This window comes from Ailuropoda melanoleuca, chromosome 12 (assembly GCF_002007445.2).
Source record: "Ailuropoda melanoleuca isolate Jingjing chromosome 12, ASM200744v2, whole genome shotgun sequence".
In the NCBI taxonomy this organism is placed as follows: domain Eukaryota; kingdom Metazoa; phylum Chordata; class Mammalia; order Carnivora; family Ursidae; genus Ailuropoda; species Ailuropoda melanoleuca.
In genome coordinates this window covers 70749947-70772941 of record NC_048229.1, presented here as the reverse complement: position 1 = coordinate 70772941, position 22995 = coordinate 70749947, and positions in this window count along the sequence as shown.

The window sequence follows — 22995 nt, the reverse complement described above, 5'->3', positions numbered from 1 at the left end:
TCGATATTCGACAGGCATTTTAGCCAGAACACTCAGATGAGATTACCTCTGTAGGCTGGTGTTCTGTCTGGGGAAAGGGAGTGAGCTTTGGGGAAACTGGCAAGCCCAGCCAGTGAGCTTTTCTCTTAATAGAGCATTTACACACACACTACTTTATCTATCACATCTTTTCTAGCTTTTGTAATCTCAGCTTATGATAGTAGCAGCATAGTTTGTGATGGACCAGCTTTTGCCCTGAGAACTACTGGCATAAACAGGACAAAACCAAACAAAACTGTTTGAAGACATCAGAGAGCTATGTGTACGGCAGTAGGTATTTGGGGGGCTAAGATCTGAGGAAAAGAAAAAAGCCAAAGAGATGGAAGTCTGGTAGTTGGCTTCATTCTCCACTCAAGGCAGTGAGAATGTTAAAAGCAGTTTCTACGAGACAGGGAAGAGTAAACATTTCGGTAGTCCCATGGGATTGGGAGAAGGAAGAAAATGGAGTTTATATTCACCCTATGAGGAGGGACCCTTTTAAATCAATAGGGGCTTCTGCTAGGTCCCTGAAATCGCCACACAAGGTTATGGGTGAACCAGAAAGCAGCAGTCACTAATACTGAAACGTCCACTTTAAAACCTACTCCGTTCCTGGTTAGATTTAGGTGATATTCTCCAATCCAGCTGTCTCCCTGAAGGAGAAGCAAATCCTTATTCTATATTTTTATATAAATATACAAGAGCCAATAAAATATGATTTGGCATAAAAGAAGGAAAGACTAGGAACCAAAGAAAAATCACATTATAAAAATAGATGCAAAAGAAAAGCAATGAAAATATCAGCTATGTGCCTTGAAATCATGGTAATGAAACTGTTGCTGGTATTAAAAGATGGTATAGAATTGGCAGAGAACCAGAAACTCTAAAGAAGGGCAGAGTGAAAGTTCTAGCAACAAAACCATACAAAACTGTAACAGTTGCCACGTGGATGAATGCAGTCACAGTTTAGACGTAGTTTGAGACAGTTTGGTTGGTAGGTGAGAACAGAATATCAAGGATGAAGCAGAGAGTGGAAAAACTAGGACAAATAGAATTTAAAAGAGATGCATGACATGGGTAAAATTCAGATATTAGATGTAACTGTAGTTGCAGAAAAGAGGAGAGATAATGGGGCAGAAACAGTATTTGAAAATACAATGGCAGGTGATTTTCCAAAATTCATGGACATTAAGCTGCAAATTTAAGAAGGGTTATAAACTTCAAGCAGGATGCTTCCTAGAAAGCCACACGTAAGCACTGCTGAAAGCCAGACAAATGGAAAAATCTTAAAAATCAGCCATAAGAAAAACTTTCTATCATCTTCCTAGCAGGAAGAATGACAGTTGGCTTCTCCACATGAAACGGTGGAAGCCAAAATGCAATTATTTTTCATTATTTCTAACAAGTGCTAAAAGAAAGTAGCAGTCAATGTGAAGCTCTATACCCAATAAAAACATCCTTTGGAAAATGGAGGCAAAACATTTTTCAGCGAACGAAATGTAAGAGTATATGTCCCTGCAGACCTTCATTAAAAATAACACTGACAAGTGTTCTCACACAGAAAGAAAAAGGTATTAAAGGCAGATCAGAGGGTAGAGCTAAGCAGATAAATGTGTGAGTAAAAGTATGTCATTTTGGATATACAGTTCCAGTTTTACAAAATGACAAAATTTGTGGAGATGGATGTCATGATGGCTTTATCATATAAAAATGTGTTTAATACCACTGAACTGTATACCTAAAAATGGTAAATTTTACGTGGATTTTGCCACAATAAAATTGAAAAAGAAACACACACACGGAGATACAAGGAATAACGTAAATACTCAGCACTCACCAGCTGCTGAAGAAATAGTATTTCTGGTTATGGGTGCGTCAGTGATGAGTTCGCTAGACTCATGGTTTAACGGCTTGTTTTCTGCCATTGCATTAACACAGGCGGGACACCAACTAGGCTATGAAAGCAACTCAACGTTTATAGCAGTCTTTCCTCCTTAATAAATGGTCCTTTCCTTAAAAAGTCATTATCTGTTGTACCGAACAACACATAATGATATCTTGTGGAATTTGAAATTCATATAAAATATTCAATACCAATAGTCCATGTGTCAGAGAAAGGTCCATGCAACTGACCAGGATGTGACAAAAATTACTAATTTAAATTAGACTTTAATTAATCAAGAATGCATATTGCAATCTCTAGGTTAGCTCTTTTCTTTTTAAAAATTTTGTTAGTTAAGGTACAGTGCAGTATTGGTTTCTGGAGTAGAATTCAGTGATTCATCACTTACACAAAACACCCAGGGCTCATCACGAGTACCTTCCTTAATACCCATCACCTATCTAGCCCCATCCCTCACCCATCTCCCTCCACCAACCCTCAGTTTGTTCTATAGAGTAACTTTTTAAAAAGTAATAAAAGGGGGCGCCTGGGTGGCACAGCGGTTAGGTGTCTGCCTTCGGCTCAGGGTGTGATCCCAGCGTTATGGGATCGAGCCCCACATCAGGCTCCTCCACTATGAGCCTGCTTCTTCCTCTCCTACTCCCCCTGCTTGTGTTCCCTCTCTCGCTGGCTGTCTCTATCTCTGTCAAATAAATAAATAAAATCTTTTTTTAAAAAAATAAATAAATAAATAAATAAAAAGTAATAAAAGAATATACTAACTTAGAAGCTAATTGAGAGAGAGAAATGGAATGATAAGATTCATAGTAAATCAAAGCTTTTTTTAATCATTGGTTTCCTCAAAAGAAAAGTCTGAAGGAATGGACTTGTGAGCTGGTAGTTTCTGGGGGCATGTGATCTCAGGGAGCAGGAGTTCATAGTAGGAGTTGAAACAGTGAAGGAAAGAAAGCTAATGCAGAGATGTGTTCCGTATTTAGCCACCATGATGAGCTATAAGGCTTACATCCTGCGTGGGTCTGTGGGAGGAGCCTTAATGAAATAAAGGTCATAACTGTGCACCTGGGTGATGAAAGGAACTGACACAGATCCATCCTCTGCCCCGTTGTGACTCCAGATACATTGGCTTCCCGGCACCCTTGGGTTCTTGAAGGTGTCTCCCCTGGCGGCTGAGGGAGGGTCCTTCTCGGGCATTTGAGCCAGGCAGGCTCAAGAGAAGGCACTGATGCAACATACAGAAAGGCAGTCAAGTCTTCATGGAGCTGACTCCTGAAGCATCCATTGGAGAAAGAAGTAGAGCTAATCAGATTTTGAACAGCTCTGCAGGAGGCTCTCTTGGTAAGGTTTGAGGGGTTATTCCTGAAAAGCCCCCCTAAGTCTCTTTAGACCCAAGAGCACCTGTGAGCTATTCCATTTTCTTTTCATGGAGCTCTTCCCTGCTTTAATGATCCAGTGTGTGTCTCTTATGTACAAATAAGCATCCTGATGGGAAAGAGAACACTGAATGTTCACGTACCATCTTGACTTCAGAGAAACAAATATTTAAAGAAATATCAACAAGAAATAATTTTAGATTCTCCAGCAGACACATTCAGGATGTAGCTTTATAAGTAATATTTGGATCTCGCATTAAATGTCTGGAGAATCATCAGTACTTTGAGAACCGAAAGAGTTATTTAGTGAAGCCAGTGTTTCTGATCAGAGAGCCATCTGAGCTCCAATAGTAAAAGGATGTTGTAGATATGGAAAGGAAGATCTAGTCGAATGTTGATATGAGGAAGGTACCTCAAGCTATAGAAACAATTTTTAAGGAGGAGCCCATCCAGAATTTATTCATGCTTAAATATTATATCTAAATATGGGAAAAGTATGTTTAAAGTCCTTTGTACAAAAAAATGAACATGCAAAATGAAGGCTTGACTGGGGTGGGGAGAATACATTCAAAAAAGATAGAGAATGCCATCCTATATCTTTAATTTGTTGTTCTCCCTTTGTTTTAATCATCACGAGCTTTTGAAATGGAAAGAGAAAAATACTTAAGTGAAAGTGGCACCATAGGAGATGGGAGAAGAGCCCTTTGTTATTTAATGGAAATTTGAGTTTCCAGATTCATTACAATGCACTGCTAGATGTTATCCTGAAAGTACCAGGAAGGCCATGTTGGTGGTAATTTAGGGGGAAAAGGGCTGTTTTCTGAAAGATGGGGGGGAGAGGCTAGGTAGACTCTCCCACAAAGGACCGTTCATTTAGAACTCCACAAATACGATGGAAAATCATGTAATTTACAGAAAACTGGAAGGGCTGGCAACATTTAGGTTATAGCCTACAAGACTAGAGATGGGGAAATATTTGCAAGATTTTGTCACATGCAGGACAAAGTGCCTACTCTTCTGTTGTTTATGCAACAAATCTTTCTCTTCACTTGGTTTCTATAATTGCAGTATCATACTGCATGAGGAACTGGATCAAGGAGTTGGGAATTGCCTTTCTCATATACTCGCATCTTCTCTTGTGTCTTTTACCTGAAGGTTGACTTTCTGTTACCAATGCAATAATGTTCTAAAAATCTTTCAGTATTCTCAAAACATTGAGATTGGCAAGGAAAACAATATATATGTCTGATCTGAGATGGGGTTTGACAAATGGAAATGCCTATTTGCCTATGCACAGCCTTAAAACCCACCACATCCTGATTGCAAGTCTGGGGGAATAAATGCGCACCTTTAAAATATTTAAAATATCCATAATTAATGATACCCTCCAGTGTTCGGACCATTTTAATTCACCGTCTTTGTCATCCCTCATACTTGATGTGCACTGTCACACATACTAGCTTTTTGAGTCTGAGACATGGAAGTAAGCTGTCCACATAGGAAGGTGCATTCCAGAAATAGAATCTAGTGTTTTAATCTGGGCCCCCTGTGAATTTCTCAGCCACCTTGTTCTGTTATCCTGTGTCCTATATCCTGTGCCGGATTTTCCCTGTAGTATTCAGATCATGGCTACTAATTCTTGTGGCATATTAATTTAACCTAACTGCATGTAAATCCCACTAAAGGAATTTCTCAGTGGACGGCTGGCTTAATTATCCAGAGAATGGAATGTACGACCATGGGCCAGTCCTGCTATTCTGATCATTGGAAGGACAATTTCACTCCACTGTCACATTGTCATTTTTTTTTACTGCTCAGAGTTGAACTGTGTAGGCAACTGAAAATAGTTTTGGCCCCTAAGTGGCAGATTTTAGAAATAGTTGAGCCTACTTTATTCTAGAAATAATTTAAAGGAGAAATGCATAAATTAACAAACTGGAAAGAATAATTTGCTTTATCCTCTACCAGAATTCTTACATACATATTATTATTTAACCTCATGCTAGCCATTAATTTTGAAAGGTAATTACTTCCACTTTTATTGTAAAAAATTAATGTCTGTATCAATGAGGGCAGTTTTCCCGGGGAAAATAAAGTGCTTTCTTCAGGTAGAGAAGAAAATTAAGTGTCCTGGGTGCCTGAGCAGAGGGAGCAGCCTGCCTGCGCCAGAAACCAGGGTCTGCTTACCAGCTTCATGGACCTGTGGAAGAGAAGGTGAATTCTGGGTGTCTGTCTCTCAGCTAGAAGGTGGGGATGATAAGCTGTCTCCTTCTAAATTTGCAGTTTAAGTGTACATGTGAAATGCTTAGAATCAGCAATTGTACTTCTTGGTATAGACCCAAGAGAATTATTCACAGTAGCCAAGAGGTGGAAACAAAATGTCCATCAACAAATGGATGGGTGGACGAAATGTGGTCTACACAAGGGAATATTCTTCAGCCTTAAAGAGGGAGGAGATCCGGACACCTGCTACAATATGGATACACTTTGATCACATTATGCTAAGTGAAATGAGCTAGTCACAAGGGGACACATATTGTCTGATTTCACCTTGTGAGGTACCTAAAACAGTCGAATTCATGGAGACGGTGGAGTGGTGGTTGCCACGGGCTGGTGAAGGGAGGAATGGAAGTTCTTTATCAGTGGGAGCAGTTTCAGCTAGGGATGAAGGAGATCTGGAGGTGGAGCCATCACCGGATAGTTGCATGACACTGTGAATGTAATTAATGCCCTACGCTTGAAAATGGTTAAAATGGCAAATCGTATGTAATGTGCATTTTACCACAATTTAAAAAAGAATACATTGATGCTTAGAGTGGTGGTTCTCATTATGCTGTCTGGACCAGCAGCGTCAGCTTCGCCTGGGACTTGTTAAGAAAGTAAATTGTGGGCCCCACCCCAGATCCACTGCATCCTAGACATGGGGGCAGAGCCCAGCTGGGTGATTCTGCCGTTCGTACGCGCTAAAGTTTGAGTTTAACAGGAGCAAACTATTGTGATAGTCAGCAAAGATTAGCTGCGTCAACATTACTTACATTACTTTTCTATCTTCTTTAGGCTCTCCTGATTCCGTTTCCAGAAAACATTGTGCTTTTATTTAATTCCATATTTGTCTTCTTTATGATACCTATTCTAACGTCTCCTAGCTAACGTGTATCACAGAAGGAGAAGGTATGGAGGGATTAAACAGTAAAGAAAGATATTTACTAGTGGAGGTACATCCCCAAAGCTTATCTTTCATGCATTCGAGTAACAGACCAGAGGTCGTTTCCATAGTAACATACATTCTGCAATTTATAAATTGGAGAATGTAGAGGAAAATTATTGAAAATGCCTGTGGAAACTAAAGTTTTTCAGGAGAATGTTTGTAATACCTTAAATTGGCATGTTCCCTCTCATGATAAACATAGGGGTTATGGGTTATTTAAATGGGTTGTAAGCATCTGGGGGGCCATTGTAATCCTCATTAAACCTCCACTAACCATAAAGACCTCTTTATTCTTAAAATGAACACGCTGGGAAGGAAGTCATTGCAGAACACCCAGACTGTGACAGACATTAACCTCCTACATCAATAGCTTCTACTTTTACTGAACTCCAATAAAACCTAGGAATTCTCATCTGGAAGTACTCTCCTTCTGCAGCGAAGTTTACTTTTTTTTGTGAACCTATAAATCAAATGACTTCCCCTCTTCTGAGCAAAACCTAAATCAGACTCCTTCCGCTCATTTTCATCAGGCCCCCAAAGGGGTAAACCCTTCACTCAGTTCTTGATAACTAGTGGTGGTTTCCTCGGAAAAATCAAGCACTCGGCCAACGTGGCTCACCCGGTCAAATTCCTTTTCTGCGGGGAGCTAACAATGGGTGCTCACTGTGTTTGGGAAATTTCTCTCTAATGGATGTCTGTGAAGGGAGTGCTGGTCTCAGTGGATCCGAAGGCTTGCCCTTGAACGGCAACTCTGATTTTTTTGTTTGGGAGTCACTAGTCATTTATTATGAAATCAGAAAATGGTTCTTGATTCACGGTCAGCTCTCAGTGAGAAGTGCTCACCCTTGAGGAATCAAAGGGAGACAAAACTCAAGAGTTCCCGTTCCAGGATAATTTCGCCTTGGGAAGGACATTGGGTGTTACGCCTCCATGTACAAAACCACCTTTAGAAACATCACATTGTGGTGACCACTCTGAGCCCCCAGCACTAGGATTCCACAGAACTGAGAGAACCTTCTAGAGATGGGAGATGGAGTGGCCCCGTTAGTAATTGTCTAACCATTAAGTTTTGTGAAGGGGTCAGATTATATCCTGCTCAAACTGAAATGTTCAACAAAAGGCTTTTTTTTTCTTGGGTCACATGGGTGGCTCAGTCAGTTAAGCGTCTGCCTTTGCCTCAGGTCATGATCTCAGGGTCCTGGGATCGAGCCCCGCATGGGGCTCCCTCCTCAGCGGGGAGCCTGCTTCTCCCTCTCCCTCTCCCTGCTGCTCTGCCTGCTTGTGCTGTCAAGTAAATAAATAAAATCTTTTTTTTCTTAAAGTCATTTTCTTTAATGTTCTGTAACTTGCTCTGGAGCCCAGTTCCTGAGAGTAGCCATCCATGGCGGGGAGATGGGGAACCCAGAAAATGGTTTAACATGAACAAATTCAAGGCAACAGATTTTTTTCCAGTTCAAAACCATCCCTTGCTGTTTAATTCTGATTCTTTAGGGGAAAGTACCTGCAAAATTTAAATCTCTTTTCATGGCTGTTTGTCTATAATCCCTCTTTCCCTCATTCGTCCTTATCCCTAAGAGGGCTGCTGGTGAAGAAGGTTGTGTGCAAATCCTAGTATGTCTGGGCAGTCCTTCTCTGTTCCCTCTGTGCTTGGAAGCGAGTGTTCTGGTGAAGCTCCTGGGGACCCTGCTGTGGGCTCTGCCTTCGAGCAGCTTATCTGTCCCGTACTTGACAGAGGGGCTGTTGATGATGTCTGGTACCCACTGGTGTTCGTAGCCTTCTGCCTGCAGTTAAAAGGGCCCCAGTGTATGGTCTCGTCCCACATCCAGGCCTTCACGGGTCACTGGCCAAATGTGCACTTGGTGTCCTCGTGATCTCAGCACTAGGGAACCTCGGGCTGTTGCACTTGGCAGTGCCCTCCATCTGTGGGAGCTCAGCCTTGGTGCACTATTTCAAAGCTTTGATCTCAGGGATCGCCTTCTCCCCTTTGCTGTGTATGGCTCTCATGCAGTGTGATGGGTGTCAAGGAGGTGGTGCCCTGTCGGAGGGTTCTGGTCCAGTCTCTGCCATTCACAGCTCCCTTTCATCAACTCCCAGGGGCATGAGTATGCTGGTCCTCTCTCCAGGGCCAGGTCAGGACACCACACCTGGTTAGGTCATCACTGCTGCCCCCCTTCCCCGTGCAGCCCGTCTTACTTTCTACATCGTACCTGCCTCATGACTCACAGTGAAACCCTCACCCTCAACCAATTTACAAACTCTCACCTTTTACAAACTGACTTAGTTTGTAAAATGCAGGAGATTTTGAATTGACTATATACCCTTTTCTCACAAGCAAAGCCCCTCCAGCCGTCAAAAGCTATTCTGCAATCTAGACCCAAAAATCTTCGCTAAAAGCCAAAAGCAGAATACTGAGGCCATTTCTTCCCTCCACCTTTTAACAATCTGGATTTTCCTTGATGCAGCAGATGTCCCTGACCACAGAAGGAAAATCAGTGACACTGCTTGGGAGCTTACTCTGGGCCAGGCTGTCTTCTAAATGCCATCTCTGTGGACTCTTCATTCCCTCAGCCTCACTAGCAGACAGGTACCACTGTTACCTCCACTTGGCAGAGGAAACCAAGGCTTAAATGAATTAGATAATTTGGCCGGTGACACACATCTACTAAGTGCTAGGGCTAGTAGCCTGGGAAAGAGCCACCCGAGAGCCAAAATGACTTCGTTTTTATTTTATATTTATCTATCTCCTGTTTTATGTAATTATTTTTTATATATTATATATTTCCTGCTTTATTTATATACACACAGTTTACTAAGTATTAAAGGATGTAATGCTTAATTAGCTAATTATTATCCTCCATTTGTTTTTGTATTTTTAAAGCAGAAAAGCCCCTTCCATCAATACCTTGGATAATAAGCCAGAAAGGGGTGCTGCTCTGGTTGAGGTGGGGACAGACAGGGGGCGCCTGGGGGTCCAGCAGTGACGGCCAGTGCACTTTGTCTCCTCCAAGGCAACTCCGATGAATCCCATATCTCCTCAGAATCCAGTTTGAAAGCCTACTCCCTGCAGGTGGCCTTGTCATCCCAGGAGTATTCTCCTAACGTCTGAGTCGGAATCAGGGTGTCCAGACCCGACCGATGGCAGAACATCCACTTCGTTTTTGACTTGATGGGGGCCCAGGGGTGAGCCCCTGAGGAGTGGGCTGCAGTCAGCTGCCACCTGACTTCCCCCTTCCACTTTTAGAGCTCCCACTGCCCCCCCCCCCGCAGCCCAGTCCTCCCAAGGAGAGGGTGCCAAGTAGAAGCTGGTGTTCACACTTGGTTTCAAGGGCACGTGTTTGGTCATTGCGATGTGGTGCTGGTATGTGTCCTGTTCACCATCGTCAGACTCCCCCTTTCCACCTTGCTTGCTTCCCTGCCTGTACAGTCTGGCCCCTGACGGCGTCTCTGTGCCCAGCCTTGACCCGCAGTCGCTTCCTGATAAGCCTGAACTTGGAATCCCACGGCAGACCACATGACCACGTCTTGCACTTTATTGTGGCCCCGGCACTTGGTAGACTACTGGGGACCCGCTAAGCACTCCACGCGTGGTTTCTGAAGTTACTGATTAACTAATGGTGCTAGCTTGTGCTCTTATCAATTGATTTAAATGTCAATGAATTAATTATCCTGAAGAAGCAGATGTGGTTTTACATGCTTAATTTACAAGAAGGAAGTCTTTTGATTATCATGGATTTTGTTTTTAAAACTCTTAAAAAAAAAAAGTAGGCAGATTCAGTGATTTGATGAACCATGGAGTTAATTGCTTGCTCTGAATTTCAATTACTCTCCCCCTTGTCCAGTGTGTTAAAGGCAGTTTGGCAGCTTTGACACATGGTTTTACATTTTAAATAGAAGGGCAGCTCACTTTCCATTGTAAACCAGGAGCCGTAATCATTCAGTTGGGGAGAGGAAATGTGTCAAACTTGGTATCCCAAGTATACAAACAAGTTTGAAGCACATTTATGACTTAGAAAATACTCTAATTTTCCATCTTTTCCATATTCCAGTGTAATTCCCTAGAAACAAAGCCATCATCTGTCATTGTTTTTCTATCATTATAATTGCAGTAATATTAAAACAAGCTTTTGAGGCCCTCTGGGAAATTTGGAAATACTCACTAAACTCCTATCACAAAGTACAGCTCCCTTAAAACTAAAAATGCAAATATGTCGTTATTTTTACCATGCCCAGTTACTATGAGGGATAGAAGTCTGTGAGTGAAATGTCATTTTTAAAAAAGAAAATGCGTGTGTGCCACATTATTTTAAATAATATGTGTGTCAACCCCATGTCTAAATGACTTCAAATGATCAAAATGTTAAAGACAAGAAAACAGTCATCAGTTTGAAGTCATGTCCAATTTCTCTATATCCTAATCCCATCTTCTCGTTGGCACCAGATTTGGGCAGATACTCTCAAAGAAAATGAAAGGTATTAACATAGGTGAGGTACTGGACCTTACCATTGATTTGCAGTCAGAGTTACCGTACGTAGGAGGAGCATCACTCTGAAAGAAAACGCCGTCTAATGGGAGGGTCTGTTTGACGCAATTGTCATAGAGTGCCTTGCTTTTTTTTCTTTATATATCATTTTTCCCAACAATATTCAGTTTCTGGAGTAACAGGTCCTAGACACTCCAGTAATCAGCTTTCCCTTAAACCTAACTGGCCATTGGGCAAACAGGAGGTTGCAGCCAAGATTCATAGTCAGGTTGGTTAGATTCTAATGTCTGTGCTTGTTTCTCTTTGGCATTTTGCTTTTATACACAAATTGCTAATTCCCTGTTCAATTATGTCACAGGTAAATTGTGCATTAAATATGTTAAACACTACAGAGAGTCACCATTTTGCCACACACAGGCTGGACTCAACCTCACAAATGCATTTTAAAGGAAGAGAAATAGCTGTATTCATGCACCACAAATTCCCTATCATCTTAATGTGTTTTTTTCAGTTATTTAATTATAACCCTCGGGAAAGGCACAATTTTTCCTATAAATACCATGAAATCAGAGGGATGCCATTCTCTCCAAAGCTAATTTTCATTAAGAAGAAAATGTAAGATTGACCCCCCCCAAAAAAAAACCCAAAACCCTCTTCTCCCCTACTCAGTTGCAATCTCTTAAAAAAAAAAAAAAAGCCTCCTTTGCAATTTAAAATGTCTTTAGAAAAGGCCACAATTCACTGAAATGCCACATTCACAGCTGCTTTATTTCTTTCATTCTGATGACTTTAAATAAGTAAATTTGTAGCTGCTACAGTAGTTTCTCTAAAAATTTTTTACTGAGCCTTACATAAATAGTATAGGTGTGTGTATTGGGGGTGCACCGAAACCAGATCCCAAAATTCATAGAACCGCTCTAAATCATGACCTTGCCAAATACCTGGTAAATGAATCCAGAACATGAATCCTACACCTGTACCATTCAGAAAGCACAGCTGCGTGGATGTTGCCTCTTCATGTTTTCATCATCAGAGGCTTTCCTTAAGACCAGTGGATATCGTTCTGTTACGGATCAGTATCTGAGCACGTTATTTCCATCGCTGGGTCAAAAATAGTGGTTGGCCAGTGGGATCTTGCCCCTGTGACCCTCATCGGCCGCCTCTCTCCCACACAGCTTTTCTGTGATCTGGTCACCATCTGTTCCCTTCCTTCTTATTCTGACTTCGTGTTTTGCAGATGGTGTTCCAACAACTGGGAGGATTTTCCTCCTCTTCTTTGTCTTAAAATCATACCTTCAGTGTTACTGGCCCCGTGAAGTATTTTGTAAACCAGGAAGTTATGTGAAGCCCCACTCCTTCCTCCGTAGCACCGTATGTATGGTCGGTGGAATCTTTTTCATAACCCACAGTTCAGTTAATATTAAATTATGAAAAGACCAACGTAAGACACTGGCAGAACAGAAGCCTCTGGTAGGAGGCTAGCACTCCGTGTCCTCCCTTGGCTGCATGCATTTCCACCACCATGACCCTCTTAATGTTACATTTAAGTAGCTCAGCATTCATTGATAGCTCCCACTATGCCATATGCCATGGGAGAACAGGGGTTCCCGTGCTTGTCTTTATTTTTTTTCAATCTGGAGTACATCCCAGTCGCTGGCACAAAAGCAGATCCACGATGAGTATTTAATGAATAAGTGAAACTTGAACTCAGCCCCACTGCAGTCATGCTAGCTCAGATCTTGATGTCCTACTGGACGACCAATGGATTTCCCAACCTTGACATCATTGACATGGGGCCAGACAATTATTTGGCGCGCGTGTGTGTGTGTGCACGCGTGTACGTGTGCGCGCGTGTGTGCGCATGTGCGTGCGCGTGTGTGTGTGTGTGCACGCACGCAAGAGGGGGCTGTTCCGTTCATTGTAGGTTATTGAGCGGTATCCCTGGCTTCTATCCACAGGATGCCAGTGGCACCTCCCTTCGGTTCTGACAATCAAAAACGTCTCTAGAAGTTACCAGCTATGGTCTTGGGTATCAGATAACTCCCTGGGGAGCCACTAGACTTACATAATAATACTTGTCTTCCTCTGCCCAAAATCGGTCCCACTGCCAATAAGAAGATATTTTTAGAATAAAAATTCCAGTTGCGTCTCTACCTTGCCTAAATACTTTCTACTGGGTTACTACATCCACAGAATTTATCATTCGCACCGTGAATAGCGGTGTTGTTGAGGCAGGTCATGAGCTATCAGCACTGTGCGGTCTGTGCTGTGAATTGCCACACTGCCCTTCAGCAAGTGCATTGACCTCCCTGAATTCCAAGTTCCTCATTCTAAAAGCTAGGCTAAATGGTTTATAATATTCTTGTTCCTCTAAATTCTCCGATTCTTCACGTAATTCCGTTACCTATGCAAATTGGCAGTCTTTATGTGTTTAGCAAAACCTGTTGTTTCAGGTATTTTAAAAAACCAGATATCTCCGCTCCAGGATACTTTCTAAGAACCCAGAGTTTGACTTAAATGTCCTTCTTTTGAGGTACGATGAAACTGCATGCAAAACTGCACATTATATTATTTTGAAAATAAAGTCGTTGTTTTTTTTTTTTCCCCTAGTAGACTGTAAGCAGTAGAATGCTATGTTGTTAAAGGATGGGACTCGGAATCTTAATATCTGAGTATGTGACCTTGGGGAAGTGATGTAACTTCTCTGAATCTAATTCCCTACCACCTCCATCCATAGGTTAGGAATTATAATGATACTTCAGATGGTTCTTTTGATGTTTAGAGTTCGGCACAATGCCTGGTGCATAGTACGTGTTCAGTAAATTTTACTGGTTTTTTCCCTAATTCTAAGACACTTTCTAGCAATGGCAACTGTGTTTTAATCAGCAACTTTTTCTCTAAGTGGCACATCCAGATGTTCACTTTGCAGTCAATGATATCATAGATTAGAGAACCTATAGTATTATGAGCTCGCAGTGGCCACCGATAAAGGAGGTCGATATAAATTTGTTGAATTAACTATCATTGGTGTCCATGCGTGTTTCCGTGATATGTGGATGCATGTTCCATTTATAGAAAAATGTAGTTTTATTGACTTACATGGAAACCAGCAAAAGTCACTTCTTGTTTATGACCCTAGATGGTCAGATTAAAAATCACATTACAAAGTTATCCTCATTTGCATTGAATGTCCTTTAGTTGTAACATTTAATTAATATTGTAACTCATCAAAGGTGCTGAATACTAATATACACCGCTCTCCGATTTGGCCAGTCTCAACGGGGCACACATTTGTTCATATTTCCCGTACCAGAGAGATTAAGGCCCGGAGATGCTGCCGCAGAAGCTACAGCTATCTGTGTTTATTTTTCCCCAGGCTGCTAATTATGTTCCCAAATTTTGATTAGCCGAAGTCATTTGTATGCAAAGCCTGTTCTGTCATGCAACATCTTTCCATCTTTGTCATGTGGTTCCTCGGCTCGTATCACCTAACAATAAACCATTGTCAGGAAAGATGGTCTGTGCACACGTGAGACTAGTGAATGGAATGTTGATTCAAAATGTGTCAGGAAATTCATATACAGTATTATTGTTTTTAAAAAATACAAGTCAGTCGAAGGAATTTTCATTGAGGGGCTAGTAATAGTCCTCGAGTTGGGCTGTACAGTGGAATGACGCAGGGATCATTTTAAGATATAACAATGGCCTCATCTTCTACCAACCAGGTCAGAATATCTGATTCTGCAGAGTGGTACCCTAGAAGCTGCCCAGGTGATTCTAATGGTAGCCAGGGTTGAGCGCCAAGGAGCTAAATTAGTAGAAAGGGTCCTTTCCAAGGTAAGGTTGAGCAGTACCAAATATCTGTAAGATGGCTTAGTTTCAGTACTAAAGGTCCGACCACCCGTGGGTTTACATGGTGAGGGAGACACACTAGACTCTCGTTTACTGGCAAGATTGTCTATTCTGTTTAAGTAGCAGGAGTCAACTTTGCTTTTCTAACTTTTGTCAGCTATTGAAAGAAATGAACTCTTAAAGTTTCCCAAGAAAATAGTATAAGAAGAGCTTTTCGGCGATAATCCTTTGTCTTCACATTCTCAGTAATTTTTTACACAAAGGCTAATAAATAATAAACACACACGTCATTAGATATTTAAAATACAATAAGCCTTTGGCTCATAATGATCTGATCGTCTGGCTCCTCATGGGAAATCGTCCGCTGTTAGAACAAAACAAAAAAAGCAAAACTCACACCTATCATTGGTGTGATTTCAGTTGAGAAAGCCGAGGGGGAGAGCTTGGAGAAAGAACCTGAAGAAGCAGGATTGAAAATTACGTAACTGGGACCACAGATGGATTAAAGGGGAGCCACATGGCACCCACGGGGCTGAAGACAGGCGGATGCTGGTTTGCTTACTCTGCTTTGAAGCCATCTGGAAATTTGCGGGGTTTTGGTCACTCACTTCCTTACACTAAACTCGAGATACAAAGATTGCCATGGGAAGTTAGTTCACTTTACAATTTTAGGATGAAAGAAAATGTAAATAAAGATGCATGGCTTGATTATTTTATGAATAAAACAGGACTAAGAACAAAAGCTGACCCACCACCTCACTTCTGCAGGAGGCGGTGAAATCCCGTCATGGTGTTTATCTCCCACTACTTGATGGAATGTAGTATGAAAAGGAAAAAGGGAACCATTACATATATTTGATTACAGCCACACCATATAGAAGAAAGCAGATGTGTTCAGTATGATTTGCCCTTAGTAAATGGATAACAACAAATACAGATGTTTACTGCTTTTGATCATTCAGAAAGAGGGATCTTTCTCTTTAATGACATGGTCTCTACTTGTTCTCCATGGCGTACACGCTCCTGTGTTTAATTAATTCATCAGCTCCCAAGATAGGAAATATGGGGGAAAGTGTTGATTTGACCTCATTGCCTCCTGTTCTTGTCCCCTGTGGTCCAGCCTCTTCCCCTTAAGAGAGAGAGTTATTTTCCCATTTCTTGAATCTGGGCTGGCCTTAGGATTCGTGTGGACCAATAGAAGTCAAAGGAGGTATGGGTGTACCAGTTCCAAGCCTAGGACTCAAGAAGACTTGCTTGCTTCTATTCTCTTTCAGAATCCTCTGGCCTCCCTGAGAAAAAGAGCCAGAGCTGGCCCACCAGGATACGAGAGGCTGCAGGGAAGAGACGTGTGGCCAGACAGCCCCCCAGAAGGAGAGATGCCTAGCTGACCAGCAGCCACTCTCAACAGATGAGAGAGCCCAGCCGGCCTGTAGACTAGGTAAGCAGTAACAAAGTAGTGTGATTTTAAATCGGTAAGTTTGGGGGTGGTTCACTGTGCAGGAAGAAAAACGTGTAGAAAAGTATGACCTAGGAATGGGATGTGACCCTAGCAAAAATCTAAAATACGCAGCATTGGAAAGAAGGAAAACATTAGCTAGAGCTGGGGGGAAAAAGAAAAAAGAAAAAACTCTGTTACGAAGTCTTGGGAACCAGTGAGAACAATTTTATTGGATGCTGGAAAAATGGTGACCTGTGGTTTATCCACAAAACTGCCATTTGCGCCTAGTAGGAAGTAGGAACAGCATACACAACGGATTTTTGGCTTTGGCGGGGTGTTTTCTAAGTGGACAATGAAAATGTCACTTGATTTCCTTTTGCTGAATGCGATGAGATGCAGCAGGCATGAGAGGAGCTGGTGGTCCCTGGCGCACAGTCACAGATTTCGGCGTGGGTGGGGCAGTGCGGCCCCCGTGCGGTGTGAGGGAGGTCTCGTGATCACGTTGACCCCATTGGTGTGAGTTCAGCGTCTGGTCAATCGCGACTGCCAACCCTGAGATTTAAGAAATCCTTTCCTTTCACACTCTGATCTTTTGATAATTATCCATAAAAACCACCACATTTATTTGACGTGCTTTTTAAAAATTTCATATGCATCTGTCACTTCCTCTCCTTTGGTCTGGAAACTTATTTTTACGATTTTACCAATTTATGTAATAAGTTTGGTTGGCTTATTTATTTTACCAAGTGTATTACACAACGGTTTTGTTGTTGCTGGCTTGCTTTTCTGTATTTTGCTTATTTACTAAGTGATCTAAATTGTTTGGGCATCTAAATACACCTTCTCAAGTAATCCGTCATCTGCTTCTATGGAAAATATCCTAAGTAATGCCAGATTTACCCATGGCACTTAGCTAGTGCTAGAGGAATTTTTTTTTTTTAATGTAGGTGCAATTTTTATTTCATGTTCAATCAGCATTTTTACATACATGTTATGGAAGTCAAGTTAACATTTCCCAGAGGTGGGTAAAAATATCAGTTTAGGCTAGAGATGGGGAAAAATAATGTAAATCTTCAAAACCATTCTTTGTAGTATTTTTACCATTTTTATTTCTCTCTGTTACCCATATGAGTTCTATGTTAGAGAATCGATTTCCTTGGGGCGTTGTTAACTCTGTAATTCCATCTCTATAATTCCATCTCTATAATAGCCTTTCAAAATTTCAAAAATTAAATACATGTAATAAGTATCCAAATATTTAAGTAGATAAGGTATATTTGAAATCTTACGAAAAACACAATTACCTTTCATTTCCCCGACACCACATCGGTGCTTCTGAGAATGATGGATTCATGTTTAAGTGGATGAATTTCATTCTGTACACACTCACTACATTTATTCAAGATCCAAAACCCTTTTTGAATACTTTTAGGCAAGAACAAAGATTTGCCTTGATGATTTTTGTTGCAAACTTGTATCTCTTCGGAGGAATATGTTTAAATCATAGTAGCGTTGTCCATATTCAGTTTTTGTTGCTGATATAAAGCAGAGCATCTGAGCTGAGAAGATACTTCAGTCCCACTATGGAAGTGCTGGAGAGGCCCAAAATGTCATTTACAGACGAATATTTTTGTACAGTGTTTGTTTTGCATGCTTCTAATGACAGACGGATGCCCCATCATCTACAGTCGTGTTTCTTTTGCTCAGAGTGGTACCTGACATGTCGTACGTGCTTTATAAATACTGTTGAATGAATGATGAAGGAGGAACATCTAATTCCCCAGGGCAGATGAGAAGACAGGAAGAACATGTCATATCATTAAGAATGAGATGGCGATGACAAAATGGTGCTGGGGACCTGGGGGCTGCAGGGGCACTGGCAGTTGGGGATCCTCACTGCCGATCTGGCATTGTTTCTGCTCCCTGACTTTGAAGCAGCCCCTTCACTCATCTGAAGCCAGTTTCCTCATCTGCTTCATGAAGGCCAAACTTGAACTTGCAAATATTCTGTTTGTGGTATAATGCACCTCCTTACAAATGGGATCCTTGTCCGGATTTGTGTGTGTGTGTGTGTGTGTGTGTGTGTGTGTGTAAGTCTAGCCATCTTCTTTGTGTTTGATTTCCTTTTTCCATCTATTTTCTTTTTTTTTTTTTTTAAAGATTTTATTTATTTATTCGACAGAGATACAGACAGCCAGCGAGAGAGGGAACACAAGCAGGGGGAGTGGGAGAGGAAGAAGCAGGCTCATAGCAGAAGAGCCCGATGTGGGGCTCGATCCCATAACGTCGGGATCACGCCCTGAGCCGAAGGCAGACGCTAAACCGCTGTGCCACCCAGGCGCCCCCATCTATTTTCTTTACTAGTCTGGAGTCTTTCTTTTATCCGACAGTTCTACTCCATCACTAGTGTCCTTGCTAACATCAACATCAGTTACGCCTGGAAGAAACCTTCCAGATGACCCTTTCCTATTTACTTTTTTTTTTTTTTTACGTAAGAACTGAAAGTCTGACCCATAAAATGAATTGTTTACATTTCCACCTCGAATTGGTGGTAAAGGCCAGATTCTTGGTTTTCCGATTTGCTGCAAAGGAGAGCTCTTTCTCCTCATGGACTGTGCCGGTCCAACAGAGCTTAGTTTGTTATTTAGGATTTAATTCACATCTTGATTTCTTCCTATTATTTGCTTTTTTTAAAAAAAAATACATGAACAGATATAAATTCCCTTCAGTGAGCAATTACCAACCTAGCAGAAAGGGTAAAAACACATGTGAGGTTATTGGTGCAGACTTCTTTATAAAGAATAAAGCAGCAATTACCAAGAGCAGAGTCCCACCAATAAAGTTTTAGCATCTGAACTTTAACTACCATCCAAGTGATTGGAAATGTTCTTAACATAGCCAAAACAGGTTCCTNAACATAGCCAAAACAGCTTCCTAAATCTTTAATTTGGGGCAATTTACTATTGGGAATCAGAGACAAAAAAATAAATAATATTTTCTCCCACCTTCTTCGTCCACCACACGAATTTCCCTGTGATGTAGTGATAGAGGGTCTGAGTCCAGGAAACACCTCTACCGCGTTTATTAATTTCCTTATAACTGTATATTTTCCCCTGGGACTGGAAGCGGATGGCTGTTTCAACACTTAAAATGTTTACCAATGGCAGCTGCTTTCATGAATTCCCATCTCAACACCATGGGGAATGTCACTTTAGTCTCTAATCGTGAGCTGAATCTGTCAAGAAAAAAAAAAATGATGAGCAGCAGTTGGTAGCAAACATGATTTGCCACACTTGTTAGACCCTTCTGTATGCTGCTCTCTGATTGCAAGCGGGGATTCGCACAGTTCTTGGGGCCAGAAACCAGAACTCCAGTTGAATACCCTAACCAGCACCCTCCAGCATGGGGGCAGCATTTAAAAAGCCATATTCTTGTCCAGCCAGCAGTGATACTGTTAGCACTAGGAGCAGTTCTTAGTAAGGGACAACTAAAATACCAGGAATTTTACAAGTAAGTTAGGCTTAAAATAACCTGTTTTAGTCTTAAATGAAACACCTGTCCTGCATTTCTATTAAACCTCAGTCCGATAATAAGCAATAAGCTGTTTAATAANGCTCTCTGATTGCAAGCGGGGATTCGCACAGTTCTTGGGGCCAGAAACCAGAACTCCAGTTGAATACCCTAACCAGCACCCTCCAGCATGGGGGCAGCATTTAAAAAGCCATATTCTTGTCCAGCCAGCAGTGATACTGTTAGCACTAGGAGCAGTTCTTAGTAAGGGACAACTAAAATACCAGGAATTTTACAAGTAAGTTAGGCTTAAAATAACCTGTTTTAGTCTTAAATGAAACACCTGTCCTGCATTTCTATTAAACCTCAGTCCGATAATAAGCAATAAGCTGTTTAATAAAACAACTGATCAATTTGATTAAACATGGCTCAGATTAGCATTGCTGTTGTCACACAAAATAAAACATAAGGGTGATTACCAGGTCATAAACGTTTGACTTTGGTTATAAATCCAAGCACTGAATATTTTGCAGTCACCTGAAATCCTCGGGCACACGTCTTTCATCATTTCCTCCCCCGTGGTTTCAGCGAACATCATTCTTTCTGTTCTCCGAACTCCTGTAATATTTACACTCAGTACTTCACCTCGTAATTATGTGCTGCATTGTCTTTGCGGAATAGCCGGGTAGCACCTGAAAGAATCTTGCTAATCCTTTCATCTAACCTCCTTATGTAACAGAAAGTGACCCGAGGCTCCTAAATGATTTTTACAATATCTATATTATGTATCTAGTGTTGAGCAGAATTGAAACTGGACGCTAGATTTATTGGGGTCTAATCCAGGAATTCGCTGTCATTACAATGTAATACCCTTGCCTTCCCAACCAGTCTGCAGGTCCTTTGTACTTTACACAGGAAGGTTCACTGGAAGAAACCTGCAGGTAGAGCAGGTGTGTAATAAATACTTCAGTTGGCTTCTCTTGTGCCCTAGAGTACGTTAGGGTTGGAAACAATAGCTGGAAAAGGCCACGTCAGTAAATGTTACACTTGTCATAAAATTNGAATAGCCGGGTAGCACCTGAAAGAATCTTGCTAATCCTTTCATCTAACCTCCTTATGTAACAGAAAGTGACCCGAGGCTCCTAAATGATTTTTACAATATCTATATTATGTATCTAGTGTTGAGCAGAATTGAAACTGGACGCTAGATTTATTGGGGTCTAATCCAGGAATTCGCTGTCATTACAATGTAATACCCTTGCCTTCCCAACCAGTCTGCAGGTCCTTTGTACTTTATACAGGAAGGTTCCCTGGAAGAAACCTGCAGGTAGAGCAGGTGTGTAATAAATACTTCAGTCGGCTTCTCTTGTGCCCTAGAGTACGTTAGGGTTGGAAACAATAGCTGGAAAAGGCCACGTCAGTAAATGTTACACTTGTCATAAAATTATCTTGTGACACATCATTATTTTTAAATAAATAAAACATCTAGAAAGTATGATTGTCTTTTATAATGTTTAACGTGGACTCATCACAGAGATTCCAAAATCTATATTTGAATATAAAGTAATAATTGATAAAGAGAGATTATTTGGATTATCCTGCTTTACCAAATGATCATTTAAAAACCTTTTCTCTGGTCACTTGAAACTTTATAAGGAAAATTGTTTCTGCTAAATATCCACATTTCCAATCAAAGGATTCAGGGATCTTTGGGAAAATGCTAATTGTAAAACTAGGAAAATATACAAGGCGAGCCTGGTGTATCTTGTAGTGCCACAAGGTAAGGAAATGCTACAAATAAGCAAACACAAACCTACAGTGAATGTCAAAACAACAAGATCCAGTGGAAGGAGTTCCCACTTGCTAAAGATGGGATGATTTGAACAATAAAAGAAATAAAGTAGTATTGGATTATAACACAGTATAAAATAAGTATACAATCCATGAGTCCATATTGATATTAATAAATGGTTAAGTAAATAAATGAATGGAGGAGGGGAAACAAATCTGCCCTGCAGAAGAATTCCAAATATTTTATGTAGATAGCCTGTCCCCAAAGAATTGAAGCATAAATCCCTTTCCTGGAGAGTGGGCTATCCCAGTGAATTCCTTCTAAAGAGCACAGTATGGAAAGAGGAAAAAAAAAATAGAGTAAGTTTATTGTGGAGAAACCCAAGGAACACTTAGTCTGGTGATGAAGGTTAACATCAACAGTAATAGGTCACATTGATTTATGTACCCTTGATATGATGTGATAAAATAACACTTTACCCCCCAAACCCATAACCTTAGGCTAATGATAAGAAACATATCAGAAAAATCCCAGTGGAGGTACATTTTTTCAAAATCCTTGATGACTGCTCTGCACTGTCAAGGTCATCAAAAACAGGGAAAGTCTGAGAAACCACCACAAGTAAGAGCAGCCTAAGGGGATGTGATTACTAAATGGAATGCATGATCACGAACGGGATCCAGGAACAGAAAAAGCATATAAGGTAAAAAGTAAGAAAATCTGAATAAAGCATGGACTTTAGTTAATAGTAATGTACTAATATTATCAGCACAATAAAATTAACCAATGTACCGTGCTAATGTGAAATAGTATTAATAGGGGAAACTGGACTTAGGGCTTATGGGAATACTGTATTGTGTTCACAAAGTTTTCCATAAATCTTAAGCTCTTTCTAAAATAAGGTGACTTAGAATAAATTGGCAAAATAATCGAACACAGGAGTTACAAAATATACAAGCTGCTGTTAAGCACGTGAAAAGATGCTTAACCTCCCTAGTCATCAGGGATATGCAAATTAATACCACAGTGAAATACCACTGCCCCTGACAGGACAAAGGTTAGTGATTATTTGCTGCAGCTGGAACTGCCCCACATTGCTGGACAGGATGGAGAATTATAAAATGATTTAAGAAAATAGTTTCAGGGTTTCTTCAAAAGTTACACATAGACTTTGCCTAAACATATGACCCAGCAATTCAACTCCTAGATATTTATTCCAGGAAATGAAAGCATAGGTCGCACAAAGACATGCACACAAGTGTTCACAGGGGCTTTATTCATAAGAGTCCAACCTTGTAAATTAGTAAAAAGTTTCTTAGACACAAATTGTGTCCAATAATGAAATGATTATTACATCATTTTCTAGTGATTTTGCCAGGATATCAAGATAAATGTTATATAGGCACAAAGATGGTTATCCCAT